The sequence below is a fragment of the Peromyscus eremicus genome, chromosome 3 (assembly GCF_949786415.1).
Source record: "Peromyscus eremicus chromosome 3, PerEre_H2_v1, whole genome shotgun sequence".
Taxonomy (NCBI): Eukaryota; Metazoa; Chordata; class Mammalia; order Rodentia; family Cricetidae; genus Peromyscus; species Peromyscus eremicus.
Genome location: NC_081418.1, coordinates 144,149,779 through 144,171,250, shown reverse-complemented (window position 1 = coordinate 144,171,250; position 21,472 = coordinate 144,149,779).

Here is a 21,472-nt window from a genome sequence, read left to right as displayed (position 1 = left end):
AAAAAAAAGAAGTTGAAAGAACTAATACAAAAGATTATTTACTAACAATTCTAAATTTAAGTTCCTTTCATATAGAACAGGAGTCATCTTAAGATAGGATATTATAAGATAGACAAGGTAGAACATTGAAGTGAATGGCCAGTTTAATCCATTGCCTGTTTTTGGTGTGTGGTATATGCGTGTGCATCTACACATGTGGTTGAGTAGTGGAGGCCAGAAGTTTGTTTTTGGGATCTTCCCCTGTCACCTTATTTTTTAGAGACAAGGTTTCTCACTGACCCAGAACTCATTGATTGGCTAGCTGGACTGGCCAGCAAGCTCCAAGGAACTTCGTGTTTCTCTTTCTCCAGCCCTAGGATTATAAATACACTATGCCTGGCGTCTTACACCAGTTTTGTGGATCCAAATGCAGGTCCTCATGTGGCAAGTACTTTACTGACTGAATTGTCTCCCCAATCCTACTTAATCAATGTAAGAGGCTTGGGGTCAAGGGTAAATGTAATGTTTTCAAAAAAACCTATAAAATCTATAGCAGGACAAGTATGTTTCGCTGGAAAGCCTTAATTAAGCCAATCTAGATTAGTTAATTATTGTCTCTCCTTCTCTTCTCCTCTAGCTTTTGACATTATTAGACAGTTAAGATTTTGGTTCTAACATTTATCATGCAATTAAATGTATCTTCAAAGAATAGGTTAGCCTCATCCATCCCCATCCCCCTAAATTGATCATGGTCATCTGTGTGTCAGATCCTACTAACTTCCTGAGAAGATTGTGGCAGACTTTCTCAGGAAGCTTGCCCCCTCCAATCTCCCTTCTGTCTTGTCTGTCCATGTGTCCTGCCACTGTCAGAGAGTTGCTTTTTAAATCTTTACAAAGTATTATTTTTATTTTTTATTTTTTTATTTTTATTTTATTTTATTTTTTTGTTTGTTTTTCGAGACAGGGTTTCTCTGTGTAGCTTTGCGCCTTTCCTGGATCTCGCTCTGTAGACCAGGCTGGCCTCGAACTCACAAAGATCCGCCTGGCTCTGCCTCTCAAGTGCTGGGATTAAAGGCGTGAGCCACCACCTTAAGTGCATGTATATTTTGCTGGTCCATATGTCTGTCTGTGTACCATATATCTGGTACCTGAAGAGGGCAGAGAGGGCCTCAGATCCCTGGAACTGGAGTTACAGATGACTATGAGTTGCCTTGTGGCTGCTTGGGAATTGAACTCAGGTCTTCTGGAAGAGCACTAAGAACTCTTAACCACTGAACCATTTCTCCACCTCTAGAAATTCTCTTTTTAGAAACACAAATTTGGTAACAGCTGACAGAGGACTCTCAGGGGCCACCACCCAAATGTTGCCAAGAAGTTGTATTTATTTTATTTTATTTTTGAGATGGTCTTGCCCTGTTGCCTGGGCTCACTTCAAACTCTCCAAGCCTTGCTCTGTCTCACAATGCTGTGATTATTGGCATAAGTCAGCACACCTAGCCCAAAGAAGAGGTATTTTGTTGGGTTTATAGTGTTTAATTTTCTCCCCCTGAACTCTGAATGTCAAAGCTTTGTTACTGTGTTTTTCAGTTCATGGCAGCCACAGCATATGCACAGTTGGGTACTGCATACTTCTGAGTTCATTGCTATCCCCTCTATCTCCAAACAGTTCCAAAGCATCCACATCCTCTTCCTCGGTGATCTCTGAAGTAGTATTTCTATCACGAACACTCAAGGTCATACATCTTCTGATTTTTCTTATGTTTATTAACATTTCACAGAAGCAGTCTTATTCCTTAAACTGTAACTCCTTGAGGTAGTGAGCACTTTGGCAGCTTTTCCTGGGGCAATGTGAACACATGTCTCTTCATCTCAAATAGGAAACCAATGACAGACCAAAAAAATGATTCCACTCTAGCCTGGCTTGATAAATCATCTCTCTGTGGTTGTTTACAGGAGCATTGGTGAGGGGCACCTTTCAGGAGGATGGGGAAGGTTACTCAGAGGACCGTGGGTGAGGAATTACTTACAGGAGAATGATGGAGGGGTACCTTTCAGGAGGATGGGGAAGGTTACTCACAGGACCATGGGTGAGGGGTACCTTACAGGAGGATGGGGAAGGCTACTCTTAGGAATATAGATGAGGGATTACTTACAGGACCATGGGTGGTTCAAAGGCAGCTGAGGCACTGAGAAGCCCACCCCAGCCTGGGGACTCAGGGCAAGTTCTGTCCCTGGATCGTCATGCCTGATTTGCACACTGTCCACCAGAGAGTCCCCTTCCCCTAGCAGTTGTTTATGGCCTTTATAAGCTTGGGGAAGGGCCCTGTGAGTTTTGTAATTTTTGTGAGCTTCCTTAGCCACACCAGCCTCCTTTTTCCCTCCAGGGAATGTTACAGTTCGGGGGAGAGAGCTAAACAACACAGAGGCAGGTCTTAAACAGCTTTCCAAATGTCTCATCAAATTCCTTTTGTCTAGGTGCCTCTGTGACTATGAAATGGCTCCCTAATGCATGACTGAAGGTGAGTGCAGATCCCAATGCCAGATGGAACAGTATGGTTCTGTGTCTGCAGGTTTGCAGAGCATCGGGGTGATATCATTTGATTCTTCTCATCTGCCCTAGGCAAGAGTGGAACAGCGAGACAGCACAGATACCTGCATCTGAAGAAGAGAGAGAAACTAGGAGCAAGCATGCACATGTTTCTCCAAATGCATCCCAAGTTAGTGATTTGACCCTACATTTTAAGGCAGAATTGCCAGTTTGCTATTAGAAGCAGAATTCAGGAAGCAGACACTACTACTGCTTCACTGTATTTACGGTTATCTTTTGCTCTAGATAGGAATGCACTTCCCTTGCGCTGTGAAATTGGGCTTGACCATGAGACTGACTGTGGACAGAAGAGAGTTGTTGTCCAAATACACTGAATCGACAATTCAAGATATTAATCCATCTGCTTTCTCTGGAGCTGTCTTGGTAGTACATTTGTTGTAAAGGTGATGTAGGATGCACCGGAGACTGTCTTGTCATCCCATGGAGAACTGTATCTTGGAGGGTTGCTTGAACACACAGTGACTTTTGAGAGAGAAAGATGAGATTCTGGCTGTGTTAAGCTGATGTTGTTTGGAGGGTCTTTGCTGCAGTGTGACCTTGACTCTCTTAACACACCTGTTGGTGCCAAGGTCACCTGCAGTTTGAAGACTTTTAGAGTGATTTCACAGTGCAGTTGTCAACAGTTCTAGAGGTGTTGTGCCTGGGTTCCTATCCAATCACCACTGCTCCTTGGACATGTTCCTTAAGCTCTTTGGTTTCTTTATCAATAACATGGGATGTGAATTTCTAGTTTCATCTTAGTTGCTATGATGCAGCACCTTCAAGTAAGTGACTCTGGGGTAGAAGAGTTGATTGTAGTTCATAATCCCAGGTTGCAGTTCATCATTAGGGGGACGTCAAGGCAGGATCCTCTAATAGCTAATCACATCACATCCACAGTCAAGATCAGAGAAAAATGAATACATGCGTGCTTGCTTGTACTCAGCTCAATTTCTCTACTCTTACACAGTGTAGGACCTCTTGCCTATGGAATGGTGCTGCCCATAGTGGGCTAGGTTGTCTGACATTATGAATTTTATTAAGGCAACCTTCCCACAGATTACATCCACAGTTCAACCCAATGTGGACAATCCCTCATTGAGACTTTCTTCCCAGGTGATTGTAGGCTGTGTCAAGATAACAATTAAACTGACCACCACAGAGGCTAATAATACCTATTTGTTATGGTTGGAATGTAAAATATAGCCCACAGGCTCATGTGTTTGAACACTTATTCCCCAGATAGTGGTGCTTTTGGGGAGATGCTATGGAACCTTTATGAGGTAGAGTATAGTTGAAGGAAGTGGGCCACAGGAGGAAGTGGAGCAGGCATTTATGCTTTATATCCCCTTTTCTGAAGGCTCTCAGTTTTCTGGTAGACTGAGATGTGAGCATGTGAGATGTCACATGCTCCTATTACCATATTGCTTCCTGCTGCCATGCCATCCCTACCATCATGGTCTGTATCATCTCCAGATCAGGAACCAAAATAAACTTTTCCTATCTTATGTTGCATTAGCAAGGTATTTTATCACAGAGTCAAACCAAGCAATGGGTACACTACCTCATAATGTTGTGTGGACAGGTCAGTTGATGCCTAAACAGTGCTAACACAGTGCTCTAGGACAGTGCACAGCTGAAGTTGGCCATTATTAGTATTATTGCTAGACAGAAAGCTTATTAAACTCAACATGCTTGGGTTTTTACTTCCAAACTTGCTCATCCTATGTATACTATCTTGAAAGCATTATCCCACTTTAGTTAGTTGCATTGAAAAATGAATCTTATCCCACTCCATCAGTAGTTGTATTCAGTCAGTTACTGTATCACAACAATTTTACTTTAGCAGTTTAAATAAACAAGACTATAATAACTGGTTATACTTCCTGGTCTATTTTCTCACTTCCCTTGTCAACTTCATTATTCTTTTCCATGAGTGATAGCTTCCTGATTTTTGTCTCCCTGTATCAATGTTTGGGAGACAGAACAGAGGTATTAAAAAGAGCACACTTTTTTTTGAGACAGGGCTTCACTATGTATACTTGGCTTGCTTAGGACTCATGCCATAGATCAGGTTAGCCTTGAACTAGCAGAGATCTACCTGTCTCTGCCTCCTAAGAGCTGAGATTAAAGATGCACACCACTACTGCCAAACATCTCATGTTTTTGTCATATAAACTGACCTTGAACCCTGGCTCTATCTCTTGACAGAGGTAGAGTTTGAGGACAGTTGCTTAATCTCTGTTTATTTACTTCACCTTTAAAGGGGATACCAATATGTACTTGCATGGCTGTTAAGAGTTTGTAAGAGATCAATGTAAGGCAATGCTTTCTCTCAACATGTAGCTGGAAATCAACCATTCGATTTGAGTACTCTTTCCTACATTGGATGTGGCCCATATTATTGCCAATTTTAATTACAGGGTTAGACTAGGTCCTCCTCTGCAATCATGGATGTACAAGGAGGCATGATCCTTCATCCTGTCTCCTGTTGTTGCACTAACATCTCTCTGGAGTAACACCACCTTTCTTTCTCTGTTTGGAATGCCTAACTGCCCTCCACCAAAAGTTCAGAAACAGTACCACTTCCTCTGAGATCTGAGCTTTCCCTTGGTCTTCAGTGTATTAGTCAGACAGTGCCATAAGATTGATGTACAATAGATGCCTCTACAGTGCAGTGGATCAAAACAGCGAGTATTTATTCTTAAAGATCTGTAGGAGGCAAAGGTTACCCACAGGACGGTGTGTTCACCTGGAATGACTCAATTTCTCTCTTCTTTCCTCCTGCTGAGGCTGAAAATAAGGATGTTTTCTTAATTAGTATGACTTTGGTGATCAGAAAGAGGGTCTCAAGGTAAACTACCTATTTTTGGCCGTCCACTGTGATATGTCAGGAATTACATGGGGAGGAAACCATCAGTATCAAGAATAACTTGAGGGGTTAGGTGTGGGGGTGCACACCTATAATCCCAGCACTCAGATGGGGGCAAAATAATCTTGCATTCAAGGCTAGCTGTTAGCTAGAAAAACAGACAGACAGACAGGAAATAATGAATGTTCCTGTTGTTTGCAGAACTGAAAAGCACCTCATGATTAGTAGACTGGTGTTAGATGTGTGTCACCTGATTAAGGTAGGAAGGCACACATCAGTCTGGAAATAACTACATCTGCTCATATAAATGACTCCTCAACCAGCATTCTGGCAAGAGAACAGACAAGAATCTTCCATCTTCTTGAGTCAACTTTTGGAGATGAAGCAAGTCATCTTCCTTGCTTCAACTTAACCTGGGCTCTTTGCTTCACTGGCCCATTGGATGGTAAGCCTCCAAACTGGCATCCATTCACACAAGGACCAGCAGAACAGCCTAGACATGGTCTTCTCAGGACCGTGGCAGAAATGTGAAATCTTGTGCAGACATAGGCAGGCTTCTTGTTTATAGATATGGAACTAATGCTTCATAATCTCTGCTTCATTCTACTGGAGAAAGTAAGTCATATGGCCAAACCCAAAGCCAAGGTGTAGGGAAAAACACCCCTCCCAAGATACAGCATGCACGTCATATAGAGTCACAGAGGCAAACGTGGTTGTAGGAAGACACAAAGAATTCAGACCCAAAATGAAACCTTCCAAACTCTTGTTAGAGTAGATAACTCTGCTGAGGTCTTAGACTTTTCCTTCTATCTCTATAATAAACTGTTGTGAGAATTTTTTCCTGGGTGAGAATAGATAACTTCTGCCTCTGTCCTTCTAAGGTTCCAACAACAAGCCGAAGTTTGAATCCATCAAAGCTCCCCCTTGGGGAATCAATGGGTTTATGGGTTTCACTTACAGAGTGTGTAAGAGGTTACTAATAGAAACATGGGTGACTGCAAACCAGCTCTACTGGGCAGTCTTCACCCTGCGTGGATGGCTTCCCCATAGCTACACAGAGGAAGGCCTGTTCCTTTTGTCTGTAAAAAGAAACGTGTGGAGTGTTTTTGTCAAAAGAAATTCATAAATTGTTCCTAAATAGTCGTAATAGAATTTTCCCCTCTAAATAATCACAAAATTATATGTAAATTAGCGCTCATAGCAATCAACCAACAGGTAAGAGAGAAATTTTAGCTAAGAAGGAACTTTGAAAGGATTTGTAAGAAATGCTCCAGTAAAAATAGATCAAGTGGAAGGAAGATTTATTTTTCAAGACAGGGTTTCTGTGTAGCTTTTGAGCCTATCCTGGAACTTGCTCTGTAGACCAGGCTGGCCTCAAACTCAAAGAGATCCTCCTGGCTCTGCCTCCTGAGTGCTGGGATTAAAGGTGTGCGCCACCACTGTCCCGCATGGAAGGAAGATTTTTATTTGTCGGACATGAGGGAATATTCATCTCATTGTTTTAAGACAGGGGATGACAATTTTGTAGGTTATAGATGAGGTTGCAAGTGTACCTTGCTGAAGTTCATCATCAAACACCCATTTATTAGTACTTAATGACAGTCAGCCATCACACGAGGAGCTGTAAAATGGTCCTTTTCTAATTCTTCCATTCTTCCATCAGACAGTGAATGGAACATTTGTGCAGAACAAGTCTTCTCCCCTTTGTTCACCCTTGGAAGTTTCCATATGGACTGATAGATTCATTTTCAATCTTAATGGTCATGTATGTAAATATTATAATAGTGTCAAACTGACCTATGAGACCCACTAATCCCAGTCTTCACTCTCCTTTGGCACATTAAAAATTTTATTTAATTAACATTTTTTTTCATTTATTTTACATACTGACCACAGTTTCCCCTCCCTTGTCTCCCTAACTATTGGTCCAGAGTCCATGTGCTCCCACCAGCTAAGGTCAGCTGTCTCTGTGGGTTCCTCTGTCACTTTGGCACATTGTTATTGGTCTAAGAGAATGTCCCTGAGTCAAACAAGGCAATCTGTTTTTAGCTTACTAGTGGTCTGAGATTTGTTACATCCCCAAACATTCCTTGTTTTTTGTTTGTTTTTCACCAGAACTGTTACTTAGAAACCAGGATCTAGGCAGTCAGTGTGCCTATTGTCGCTGGAATGTCATTGCTTGTCGGTCTTTTCACTTGTATGTATATGTATGTATAAAACTTTCAGTATTGCCCACAACCGCTGCTCTAATACGACCGCCAACAACAGACGTACAGTCTGAAGCTTCATATCTCAGTCATCTCTTTCCTCAAGTTATCAGGCAACCAGGAACGTAGAACGTGGCCTCAAATTGTCACCCAATAGATGACTTGTTAATGAAAGGAAGAGGATTCTTTACAGTGCTGACACCTGGCAGTCACCTCCAAATCACCGATTGAAATTGGCATCATTAGTCATGGGACTAGCTTTGTACAACACCTGAAATGATGCACCAGGGAAGTTGGCAATATCTCCTTGCCAGAAAATATTATCCTTAATCTATTCATGAGGAAAAGAAATCAGGCAGGTCTGCCATATCCCATAATGTTGGCTGTGATGATTAATCTTGCCAACTTGGTGGCATTTAAAATCACCATGGAAACAAACCTCTCAGTATGTCTGGGAGGGAGCTTCCAGATTGGGTTAATTGAGGTGAGAAGACCCACCTTAAATGTAGGTGGCACCATTCTATGGGCTGGGGGTCCTATACTGAATAAAAGGAGAAAGGCAGTTGAGCATCCGTGTCCATCGGTCTCTGCTTCCTGATTGTGGACGCCTCACGCTCTTGCCGCCATGACTCCCACCATGACAGACGACAGTACCACCACCCACCTGTGCACCAGAATAAATCCTTCCTTAAGTTACTTCTCGTCATGTTGATGACAGCAATAAGGAAGGTAACCAATGACAATGTCGCCAGCTGTTCTGCCACATGCCAGTGATCCCAGCACTTTGAAGATGCAGGCAGCAGGCTGCAGATTCAAGGCCAGTCTGGATTATATATTGAGACTGTCTCAATAAAGCAAAGCAAAACAAAAGTTAATGCCACACAAAGAGTAAACCAGAGAGGAACTATTCTAGATGAAAATGGACTAAGGGGACAAGATAACCAAATAAAATACATGATAAAGGATGCTTGTGAAATAGTTGGAAACTATGCATATTGGTTATGATTATGATATTGTGTATTAGAGAGCATTGAGATGGGGAGATGTGCTTATCAAATACATTGGTCTGAGACAGGAAGCAGACCCCTCTTTTTGTAGATGTCAGCAGATAAAGAAATGACCTAAGAAGTTAGGTGGTAACAGAGTGTGTCATTTTTCATTGTGGGGGAGTCTAGCAGAAATTCTGATAGAGTTGCAAGCAGCCCTTCTAGAGTAAAAATGGAGGTGGTGGGGAGGTTAGGGGTACTGATGCCCAATGGTTTCCATTACTTTAGACTCTTCACTTGCACAATTTTGATAATATTAAAACAAAATAAAAAACAGTCTAGAAACAAAATTGAAAAGTGCAAGTGAGACAGACGGGAACCACATTGGGATTAGACTCTGAAGACCATCCCATCCTGGGAGAATCAGAACCAAAGCGGGGGATCCTGTGGAGAAGTTCAAGTAGGGTCACCACACCGCAGCAGCCACAGCATCACAGGAAAGCCTTCTTTAGATATTTACCGACCTCCTTCTTCAGGCCTCTAACAAGTCCTTCACTTATTCATCTGGACACCACTGGAGATGCTCAGAAGGTTTCAGCCACTCGTGTGGAGTTTCCATCACTTCCCTCTCCCAGCACTGGGTCTGGGTTAACGTGCGTGGACTGGGGATATGGTCTTCCACCATTTCAGATGGAAACCTTAGAATTCTCCCAGAGCACCAGGTGATGTCCTCCTCACACTCCAGGCTTGTTCACGGCCTGTCAGTCTCCCCATAGCCCCTCTTTCCCCCAGACTCAAGCAGGAGATCCGGAAGCTGCTTTGTTTATATTTCCTTTAACAGAGCTTCACATGAGTTCTGGCTGTCCATTGAGACTGAATGGTCAGATTTCCAGAAGTGAGCAGACATCATTATCAACAAAAGCTACTCTTGAGATGGGTTGACTTACCAGTGAGAGTTTGAAAAAGAGATGGTGTCTCCTTGGAGGATGATGCCAACTACTTTGAGAGTGAAGATCCACTTGGGAGGAGACAAATATTAAAAATATGGAAAAAATATATTGGTGTCATTGATACCACTTGGGGAGAAAATCCTGAAACGAGAGAAGGGATTTGAGCGCAGAGGGAGAAGGGAACTGGGAAGAGTTGAGGAGTCTAGTCCATCTCCATTTTGTCTCACTGTTTGCATCATTATCTGACAGCTTCTGCTAAGATGTTTCACATTTGCCTTCAGATAGGGATGACATCTCTCATCCATATTGTTGATGATGGGGAAAAAATAGGCCACATATCCTAAGGAGCTTGACTAATGTGATAGTAAATTTCTTCTCTGTGTAGTTGTGACAGTGAGATTGTTTTTGTCTTTTGATCACACACACACACACACATGCACACATACACATACACAGATATTTAGAGAGATGAAAGTTAAGATTCTAAGGGATTTCTACAAACAAACAAACAAACAAACAAACAATCAATCAATCAAACAAATGGCAGGAGAGATGGCTCAGCAGTGAAGAACACTGCTGACTCTTCCAGATGAGCTGGGTTTGATGCCCAGCATCCATATGGCAGCTCACTACTGTCTCTAAACTCTATTTCCAGGGGATCCACCGCTCCCTTCTGGCCTCCTCAGTCACTGTACACACATGGTGTACATACATACATACAGATGAAACACTCATAAACATGAAATAATTTTAAAAATTAAAAAACCCGACTAGTTGGGGCCAAATAGAGTGTTGTGTCTTTGCTATGTTAAGGGGTGGGGGAAGCCAACAATAAACAAAACAACGACAACAACAACAATAACAACAAAACAAGTAAGGCAAGGCCAACTCTAACTGTGCTCAATAGGGGGATGTTTCCATTTTTTCTGCAGGAGGTGACTGATTGTAGAACGCCCAGTGTGAATTCCCCACTCCTGAGGTCCACTGGACCCTTCCCATCACGCTACATCTTCCTCCTCTCTAGAGTCTACCTTCCTCTCTTGGTCTTCTTTATTTCCCCAACTCTGCTCTCTTGTATAAGTTTTCATTAAGGAGCAGGGTGTCACAGCAAGGCTCCATAAGAGGCACTGGGAAAGGAGTAATGTCTTCATGGTTGCAGGACAAGCAAGCCTTCGGACAAGGGGTGAGAGTTGTTTAACTATCCTTCTGAAAACGATTGTCTGGGTTAAATAATTAATATCATTATGATAAGAGCAAAATAGAGATTCTTTGAAAAGAGTTCTGACGGGAGGGGCAGTTACTTAGCATGCTCGGGAGAGGCATTAAAACCGAATGCTGTTTTCTGTGCTCTCCGAGAACAGCAAGCAAAGGAAGATGTGTTGGATTTAGCACAAAGCTCTTCTATGCATGCTATCAACTGAGCCTTTAACGAATTACTTTCTAAAAGATTTAAAAAAATCATTCAAGTGTTTTCATCAGAAACAAGAAGGCTGCTGTTTATTAGGTTAAGGAGCAGGGGTAGACTGACATTGGAGTGAGTGTAGCTTCATATCTACAGCTCCTCGGAAGCCATCCACCTTGTGTTTTGAACAGTGTCTCTCTCTCTCCCTCTCACTGGGACCAGCAGCTTGCCAATTAACCTAAGATGGCTGGTCAAGGGATCGGTAGGGATCTGACTATGTTCCCCCTCCCCAGGGTTTAGAGTACAAGCATGCACCATAATGGCTATGCCTGGTTTACAAAGTATCTGCTTTAGATTTATTTACTTATTTATTTACTGTTTGTATGTGTGAGTCTGCTTAAGTTGATATGCATCATGTATGTGCAGGGCCCATACAAGTCAGAAGAAGGCATTGGATTTCCTGGAACTGGAGTTACAGGTGGTTTTGAGCTTCCATGTGTGCGCTGGGAATAGAACTCAGGTCCTCTGTACGAGGATATAAGTAAGCACCCTTAATCACTGAGCCATGTCTTCCTTCCTCAAAGTATCTATTTTAAACATACTCAACAAATTAGAATTTTGTTTAAGAATCTGTCTGCAATGTTTCCCATTTGAAAGAGTCTCAAAAGTTTCAGAATGGGCTCATCAACACTAAATTTCTAAAAATTTTTATAGGCTTGGAATAGAAATCCAAATAAAGAAAGTTGAGTGAAGTTCACTGAAAGAATTCAAAGACTGATTGTGTTACTTCAAATATGATTTTGAAAGACACTTTTATAATAAAACAAGTGAGGACTCCAAGACTGTTGCTCGTCGGGCCATACTGAAAGAGTCCCTCTTTCCATTAGCTACATTTGCTTATTAAAGAACCAAGAGAAAAACCAGATGGAAATGAACTGAAAACAAAAGAGCTTAAGCTGAACACTGACATCAGCAGAAATTAATCTGACACAAGGAGACACTGCAGCCCTCCTCCAACACCATCACATAGAAACTGTAGTTCTTTAAGAAGAAAAGAGAATTTTGAATAGAAATAATGAGCAGACTCTGGCATTAGTTGATAATCTAATTAATGAGGAGGAGTGACTCATACGGACACCTAGGAAAAAAGATTTCAATTCTGTCTGATTTGAGACAAAATACTGACACTGGCAATGATAATGTAAAACTTATAACCCATTAAAAACTGGTACATGTCTTCAGTTCAAGATAATTTAAGGTTAGTTAAGTAAAGTTGAAATTCTTATAGCATTACAACTATATAAAACTGAAATTTGATGCTTTTTCTCAAACTTGACAACTCCCAAAAAGTGTATCTCGTGCTTACCAATAAGAAAGCCATTATTCCCAATTATCCTAACAGTGAAAAACAGCTGCCTGCCAACTGGCCGTGCTGAAGAATAGATCAGATCTTTTTGTTATTTGATTACTTTCATAGACATGTTACTTTATACCATTATGCAAAGAGATGCTCAGAGATATGTATTTTAAACATGAAAGCAAGTACTGCAGAAGTGTCAGGCTATTCCCTTACAAGAATTGTTATTTAAATTTTTGTTTCATAACATTTATGAATATTAAAGAATTTTAAATTGTTGTGATTTATTTCCACATTTTAAGTATTCACTTTTATGCCATTATTTTAGTTCTTTCTTTTAAATAGGCACTCTAAATTGTATAAGCTCTAGGCCCATCTTTTATTACCAGTGTTTGATCTGAAAGACATTGAGATCGCTATATGGGTGTGTATGTATATATAGTCCTGCAAGGTATGGGCTTTATGTCTGCCCATTGGGTTAAGGACAAATGTTGGCAGCATTTCCGGGACCCTCTCTTTGAGTCCAGCCAGCTGGCAGAATACTTTCAACTATGTCCTTAGCAGCCTGAGGCAAGAGATTTTCCTCAATAAACAATGTTTCAAAGAGCAATCCACCATTTTCTCCTAGAATATTGCTTCCTGTGCAGACTGAATAGGAATAAGCAAATGTCTTCCTTGCAAAGCAGAGAAATAGCATCACAAATTCATGAGTCTGGGTTGTCCCCAAGGTAGTTCTTTGGAGACGTTCGTGGACTTTTGTGAGAAACCCAAATATGAATGGGAGAAGTGTGGCTGGTTGGCACAGGTGTGTGATTCCAGTTCTTCAGGAGGCCGAGGCAGGATGATAGCAAGTTCGAGGTTTTCTGTGGAGTTCAAGGGCAGCCTGGGTGACTCAGTGAGACTGTCTCAAAATAAAAGTAGGAACATGGCTCGGGGTATAGCTTAGTGGTGGAACATTTGCTTGGCAAGTGCAGAGCCCTGGGTTCAACCCAGTTCCAAAAGGAAAGGAAAGAAACAAAGAGTGGATGCCAGGAAGTCTGAGAATGAGAGGGAGCTAACCCTCGGGCCCAGTGATCGGATGCTTTGGGGAAGGGCCTAGCACTTTCCACTACATAAGCCCTGTGGTTTCTAGGATGACTTAGTCCTATCATCATCATCATAAAAAAAAAAAAAAAACTGCACAGGAAAGTGACCTCAGAAAGGCCCTTATAATTACTAAGCACACATGTTAGGGAGCCAAGCAACAGGGAGGGCTGGAAACGTTATAAAGTACAGTAAGAAATTCTCAGAACTATTAATTTTTTAAAAAAAGAATTAAGCAACTAGTTGAGAGGACAGGAAATATACTAAAGAATATAATTCTCAGGTGAGCCTCGTGAAATTGCCTTTTTAGTACAGGTCTGCAATGGTTACTTCATGTGATTGAGAGTGTCATGAATGAATTGCCAATAGTACTGTATGGCTCAACACAAACAGCTACAGGGCTATTGTTTTTCTTTCTGACTGGCCAGTTCTTCACCCAGTGTGGTATTATGAATATGTTACATACTTGGATGATACATGCAAGAGGTATCTCTCAGTCACCGTGATAACCAGTGGAGTCAACTGTGTTATGCATTTCCACACACGGCAGGTAGAATCGGAGTGTGATGTTAAGCAAATGCCCCCTCTCACTCACAAATCCCTCAAATTGTTACAGAAATCAGTTCAGGCTTGGATCACTAAAAAGTATGCCCAGACGAGGAAGACCTTGAATTAGACTTCCAAAGGAGAGAGTGGGCTGCGTCAGGGGCAGAGGGTATGCGTATTTGGTATTTGCCCTCCACTAGCAGAAGTGGACAGGCTAAAATGAAAATGTTGGGTTTGGGCAAAGAGGAGAATGAAAGCAAAATGGAGCAAGACACACGTTTTAGGAAGAGGGGTGGGAAGGGAAGGTGGCCTATGGGGTAAAAAGTAAAAGAAGAGGAAATTTAGAAAAGCAGATTGACAGTCAGCCCTCAAGAAGTGCTTAAGTGGGTGTGGATCCCATGCTGAGGGAAATGACCATTTCTGGAAGACCCAGGGCAGAGTGCTTCTGAAGGGTGCACAGAGAGAGGTTGGGTTGGCTCTTGTGTGCCGCCAGAGCAATTGCAGAATTCTACAACTTTCCAAAGGGGTAGACGACCAACCTCACTCTGCGGAGAGAATCAAAACTGTCACAGGGAGAGTAATCTGCTTGTGAACACATGACATTTGTGTTTTCATCTGTGTGTCTTAAAAACGAGAGATTCTGAGAACAAGACTGCCGAAGTCCAGGGAGCATGGTCGCATCGCTGTTGAGAAGCAGCCTTAGGTCTATAGGCCAGCACACCCTCCCTCATACCAGAGGTCCCTGGCTGCTCCTCACACAGCAGTGTTTCCTGCGTGTTCAGGTCACACCCTCCCAGGGCTGTGACAGAGAAACCCATGTTACCCTGCTGTAGAAGTTCAACACTGCTGTAATATTCTGGACCATTGAAGACACAATGGGTGAGGATAACAAGGATGTTATCTACAAGGATATTAATATTGAAAAATAAATAATACTACAAGTGGTCACAAGGACTCCTGAAACATTCAGCAACTTAAGAGGGAGAGGAATGGATGCTATTTTCCTTTTTGGAGAAACTGCGTTCGTCAGTCCTGTAAAACAATTATGTATGGGGAACATTTGTCTATCATTTTTTCTGAAGATCTTTTAAAAATGCCATATGCTTCAAAAAAGAACCCCGAAGTCCTCAAGTCTTCCCTAGCAGCCAGAAAAATCACACACACACACACACACACACACACACACACACACACCACACACACCACACACACACACAAACACCCCACACACTCTATACTGTACAATTCAGCCTTTAATTGCATTTACCTGGTTCCCTATTGTTTTATCTTCCTGCATTGAAGACAGACCTTAAGCTCCCTGAAGGCAAGAATTCAGCCTTCAAGTTGTGTCCAGTGCCCAGAACGCAGGTACCCAGCAAAGGCTGCTGAGAGGAACCACCGGGGAGGAGGGGTTTCAGTGTCTGTCTGCAGCGCGGCCTTTGAGCTGTTTTGCGCAGCTCTGCCTGACGGTCCACGGGGGCCAGTGTCTCATCCCCTCACCCCTAAACCGCCCTACATCGCTGCCATTCCTCGCTGCGGCCAGAAGGAGGCGCCACGGACTCGGGTTAAGCTTTTCCCACCCCCTTGCTACCCCACTTCCCCCAGCTCATGACGTGAGAAGCAGCCTCAGCCAAGAGTCTTAGCAGTAGGAGTGAGGGGGTGATGGAGGGGGTTTGGGGGTGGGGAGGGGTGGGGGGTGGAGAGCAAGAGGACGCGTGTGCACACACATCCTGCCTCTTAGATTTCTCCTCCTGAGCCTGAGTGTGAGAGGTAGGGTGTGTGTGTGTGTGTGTGTGTGTGTGTGTGTGTGTGTTTGTGTGCGCGCGCGAGCGCGCGCCTGTGTGGCACGTTCCTGGGTGTGAGACCCAAATCAAGACCAAGACCTTTGATGTCCCCGCCCTCCTAGCGTCGCCGGTGATTAATACCCATTTTTCTTACTCTCCCCCTCCTCCCGTGCTTTTCCTCTCCTGCTGCCGAACGCTTGACTTGCCCCCGCCCGCTTCCCCTCCCCCGGCTCCCATCATCACCAACTGGAATCTGGGCTCTCCTGCCTCTCCACCCCCCCTTTTTTTTTTGAGAAAGGAAGGTCCTCCCCCACCCCCTTTCCAGCACCACTTCCTTGGGCTCCTTCACCTCTAGGAAATCTCGGGGCTTGGCTCTATGGAGAAGCGCTCCTCCTCGGGTCAGGCTGCTTCTCCGAACCCGGCATCCAGCGGTGCTGGCGTCCAAATGCATTTCCTTCTGCTCTGCAAAGAGTCGTAGTGAACTTCCCAACCCTGGAGACTGATCCATCCATCCTGCCTTGCAGGAAAGGGAACCCCTCAGACCCTCGACACCCGCCACCCCTCTCCGGACACTGCCATCGCGGAGGCGCTCAGAGCCGGTACGTAAATGCTCGCTTTGGAGTCTGAATTTTGGGGGTTTGGGGAAATCAGGCAGATAAAGGGTCGAAACCTTGGCACCATTAACCAACCTGGTGTTGGGTACAGCTTTCCGATCCAGTAGCACCGGGCACTTGGTATTTTGGATAGGGCTTTTTTTTTTTTTTAAACAAAAGGATATTTTTGGGGAGGGGGGTAGGGCTGCCTTTGATCTTTCTGAGGGGGTTAATCCCTTCTAGCGGGGAGGCTGGGCAGCAGTGCTCGCGGCAGGAGCCACGCGCTGCGACCCTCCAGTCCAATCCACTGGCTGCAGGTGCAGCCCGGTGCGCTGCACATCAGCGCGGCGGCGGCGTGAGTGTGCGCGGGGGGTGAGTGTGAGTGCGCGCGGGGGCGCGTGCGCGTCGGGGGCGTGTGTGCGCGCGTGTCAGTGTGCCCCTTCCAAGAAATGCCCAGTGTGCGGCCGGTGCACAATCAGAGCCCATTGAGCACGAGCCCGGGGTGGGAGGAGGCTCTGCTGCCGGCGGAGAGGAGGAGAGCGAGTCCGACATGTCAGCAGCACTGCAGATGGGGCTGGGGGCCGCACTCGCTGGCGAGTTAAGTGGGGATGGTGTGCGTGTGCGCGCGCGCGCGTGTGAGTGTGAACTGCTGTGTGGATCCTCCTCTCCCTGCCTTCCTCCTTGCTTCCCATTTCCCCCTTTCCCTCTCTTCCATTCAGGTTGGCTTTTCCCACCTCTCATCCATGCCTGTCCCAGGAATGGTATAGGCAGACCTTTTCTGAATTATTTATAGATTGGTGCCAGCTGTTTTCAATTCCTCTCGCGTGCGCTCTGTGGGAAATGCAGGGTTTCCTCCCCCTTTTTCTTATAACGACTTGATATATACATATATATTTTTCCGGCATGCATTTTGCTCACCCTCCGGGGGACACTCGAATCAAACCCTGACCTCCTCTTTTTTCCCCTTAGGAAGGGGACGCTTTGGGAATGACCATGCTCCACGGAGGGACGGAGCCGGCCCCCAGCCTCTCCACACAGAGACTCCTCTGCTAAAGCTCCAAAAATAAAACAAAAAACAAAAAACCGTAATTGCCAGAAGACTCCTTAAATGTATATATTCGGGCCACTAACCTCACATGCACATGGAATAATGACTCTGGATTCTGCATTGTGAGCTGCTTTCCACACCCTGAGATTCCCTTTTGCATTAATTTTTTTCTTTGAATTTGCCATCTCTTCAAGACACAAGATTCAAACCAAATTTACGCTACATTGGATTTTAAATCTCTTCCGTTCCTTTATTCTCCGTCTTTCTTATGTGGATATGCAAGCGAGAAGAGGACCCTGGATATTCCCAACATGCTCTCTCCCTTAATCTGTCCGCCTAGAGGTTTGGCTTCTACAAACCAAGGTAGGGCACATTCTATTTTATTCTTTTTTTTTTTTCTCACCTGGGGTAGGGATTCCTCATTTTTATCTGTCTTTTCCAGTCCCCCAGACGGTGTTTTTTTCTGGAAGAAAAAAATAGCATGATATCAAAATAATGCTGTTTTTGGGGAAAAGGTTTCTGTGACAAAGAAGGGAATCTCTGGGTTGTTTCTTTGCCCTGTCATCAAACAGGTTTTTTGTTTATGTTTTTTTTTTTTTTTTTTCCGGGAAGGTGGTGGGGGTGGGTGTATGCAGGCACACAAGATGTTGGAGGGCGTAAGGGGTGTATGTCTATATGCAGACACAGCCAGCCAGGACCTGTATGCCTCCCTCACTTAAGCAGCATCCTATTCACCCAGAGCTAGTGTTAGATCTTGGTGGGCATCTAGAGATTTTTCTCCAAGCTGAGTTTTTTTTTTCTTGCCATCTCCATTTCTCTCTCCTTGTCTCCTGTCTTTTCCTTTCCATGCGCTGTAAAAATAAATGAATAAATAAATAAACAAATAATAAGTAAATAAAAATAATGGTTGGGATTACTGTGGCTAGTGCCCTGGAACCTACTTGGTGTCTAAAGAGAGGGTTGACACTGGGCCCACGGATCCCAGGAGGCCTATTGCAGAGGGGCAGGTGTAGAGGGGGACTGGCTGGTGTTAGAACACCTGGATTCTGCAGGTTGAAGACTTCAACCTTAAGCTTGAAAAGAAGGGATTCTCTGTCAATATTCTGCTTTTCATTGTATCTTTTCCCCGTGAGCTATTATTTTTGAGCTGTAAATTTCTCCTTCTGTCCACACATCTATTTATACCCACACATCCTCCAAGCAAACTGTTACTTCCACACTCTGGCAAAATGGCTATCTTGCAGAGTTCTAAAGCGCCGTGCATGTGGAAGGGGTGCAGAATCCGACACGTGAGTCTTTGTGTTAAACAAAGAGATGTGCTGCTTGCATGTGTTCATCCTGTACCCTAAAAAAAGAATTGATATTTTAATTTTTATCCTCTCATCCATTTTAGCAATATTTGAGATTGTTATATATGTGAAATATATATAGCATATATAATGCCTAAAATATAACAATATGTGAACTATGCCCAATCTGTTGGGCAGCATTTGAAAAGAGAAATAGAAAGAGAAATGGAAACGACTTAGCTAACAGCCTTTCTGCTGGCCACTCAGGCAAGGCAAGACAACTCTTGAGAAAATCAGATCATCCCTGGCTTGAGGGCCAAGATGGGGGTCTGGCTGCTCAGTGCCTTTCTACACTGACCACATACCCTCCAAACTCTAAAGATATTCTCAGGCAGGAATGAGTTTGGGAAAAGGTCTTCAAAAACATGGAGTTGAACCATGAGCATTCAATAGTCCTTCTCCAAATACCACCCCCCTCAAAGTCACTTAAAAAATAATCATCCTTTAAAACAATCTAAAAATACTAAAGAATTGTAGGGGAGGTAATGGAAGGTCCTTGCCAGTCACTCCAAATGACAGTAGGCGATAGTTCTTTATTGTCCAGAAAGGATGGATAAGGATGCCATCCAAATTTTCTGTTCCTCTCCCCTAGGCCTCATTCTTTGAGCTTTCACTGCTGAAATACCAGTCTGTAACCATGGTGTAATGAGAGTGAGAGGGTGGGATCCCAATTTGAATCCTGTTCTCACCATGTCTACAAATAGCTGAGGTTATCTGGTGTGTGCTCACCTTAGAGACACCTGAGCTGGTTCCCTATCTCCATCTCATCCTTCAGTTGGGAGGATGAACTCTTACTTTTACTTCAAGACAGAACAGAGGGATGGATGAGGATGTCAGCTCAATGTGCGGAGAGTTCATATGCGCTGATGGACAAAGAGAGGTGGGCATCTGTAGGGCCCGTGGCTTCTTTTGCATCCTGGTTGCCTGTGACAGTGCTCTGCAACTGAGTGGGACTTGGGGATGTTCCTTGGTGATAAGATCAATAGGGGGCTTTGGGCAGGGTCTCAGTCAATTCATTCATCATGCATGCTAATAAGATTAAGTCAAGTTCTAAGCTGTCATTAGTTGGCCCAGGGACGAGGCAAAGGAGAAGAGGTTAAAAGAGCAGAGTATTGAGGAAGAGAAGGCAAAGGGGTCGAGAAAGTTAGAAATAAATGAGAAGTGATCCAGTGGAAAAGACTTGTTAGGGGTCAAGGAAGCCCTGCCACAGGTGGCCTGAGGCTATATGGAACTCAAAGCCATTTTGGGGACTCTGGTGAGGAAGCTGTGTGTCCCATCATTGTAAGCAGTGCCCATGATGCTGTGACTCAGTGGCATCCTGGGTCTTCCTGGGGCCATTGTTCTGGCCCTCTCTTCCCTGCCCATCATGAAGAGCTGAATGGGTTTTCCTTTGTTCTGGCCTTTTGCCATCACCCCTGTGGCGTGGGTGACGTGGGAAGTTAGTGGGACCGCTGGTGGGAGGAAGGACAAAGTGTATTGCAATCAAAGAGCCTGTGATTGGTAACTAAGGAAAAATTAATAGGAAATAATGAGTTCTCAGGGATGCATGGTTAAGGATGCGGCTCTAACGGGAGGAACCACATGTGGTTCTGTCCCTGTGTTTCAGGTATGATGGTGTGTGATGCGCCAGGGAAAAGGGATGGTGTGGCAGATGCCGGTGTGCAGGGAAAGAAGCAGGGCATGCCACTGAATTGTCTAATTTATCTCTCCTGTTGGTTCCAGGTCTAGGAAGCCTGCCCATCTGCAGATTCTTGCTTTGCTACTGGTTGTGTGTGATCTTTGTCAGGGGTGGATTTAGGCAGGGAGAATAAGTAAGGAGAGAAAATGACAGGGGAGGAGGGGGGAGAGAGAGAGAATTCCTTTAGTCACTACTTTGCATACCAGGTACTGTTTTTTAAAAAGACAGGTTCAGAAGAGCGACTTCTTCTGGAGGGAGGGTGAACAGCAAGGGACCTTATCATTGCTTCTGTTTCATGTTCAGGAAGATGGCTTTAGAACTCTGGCCGTTTTCTCAGACCTTCAACCCCATCCAGTCATGTATGGGGATGGGCTATGGTCACCTTTAAGAGAAGCACATGGACAGAGGTTAGCTGATGCAGGGATAGAGAAGTGCATGGCTGCTGTTTGATGGGGAGGAGCAGGACAGAGTGGATACTGGGACACATCATCACCTTTGAAGTGGTTTGCCATCTCCTGCATGGCTGTGATGAATTCAGGGGCGGGATTTCTTTCCTCTAATTTCTTCTTCAAGAATCAAATGAAGGTAACATCTTCACCAGTATTGACAAGCTACTGCAAAAATTTTGTTACTGCTTGTGGACTTGAAACACAGAAGGAAGCAGGGGGAAAGGAAGTTGGATGTGAAGGAACAACAGTCTCAAATGAACATCTAGAACCAGAGAAGAGAAGGAATCCAGGGCTGACCTGACCGTGGTGGAGGCTGGAAGCAGGTGTTCCAAATGATGGGCCTCTTTCTCTAACAGTGAAGATAGGAATGACCTCCAGCTCATCTCTGCTGTCTTGATGGGAGTCAAGAGTAGAGGCTGCAGAAATTAAGATCTCCTTTTTCCTTGCCATTTTACATTCTCCTTAAGAATTACTTCCTTTCAGTGAACTCCATTTCCAATCACCGTGACCCTGCCCATAACTGAGTACTTCAGTACTGTTCCTCTGTAAACAAATATAGATCACAAGAGTTGCTGGTGTAATGAATTGTTTACATTTATTAA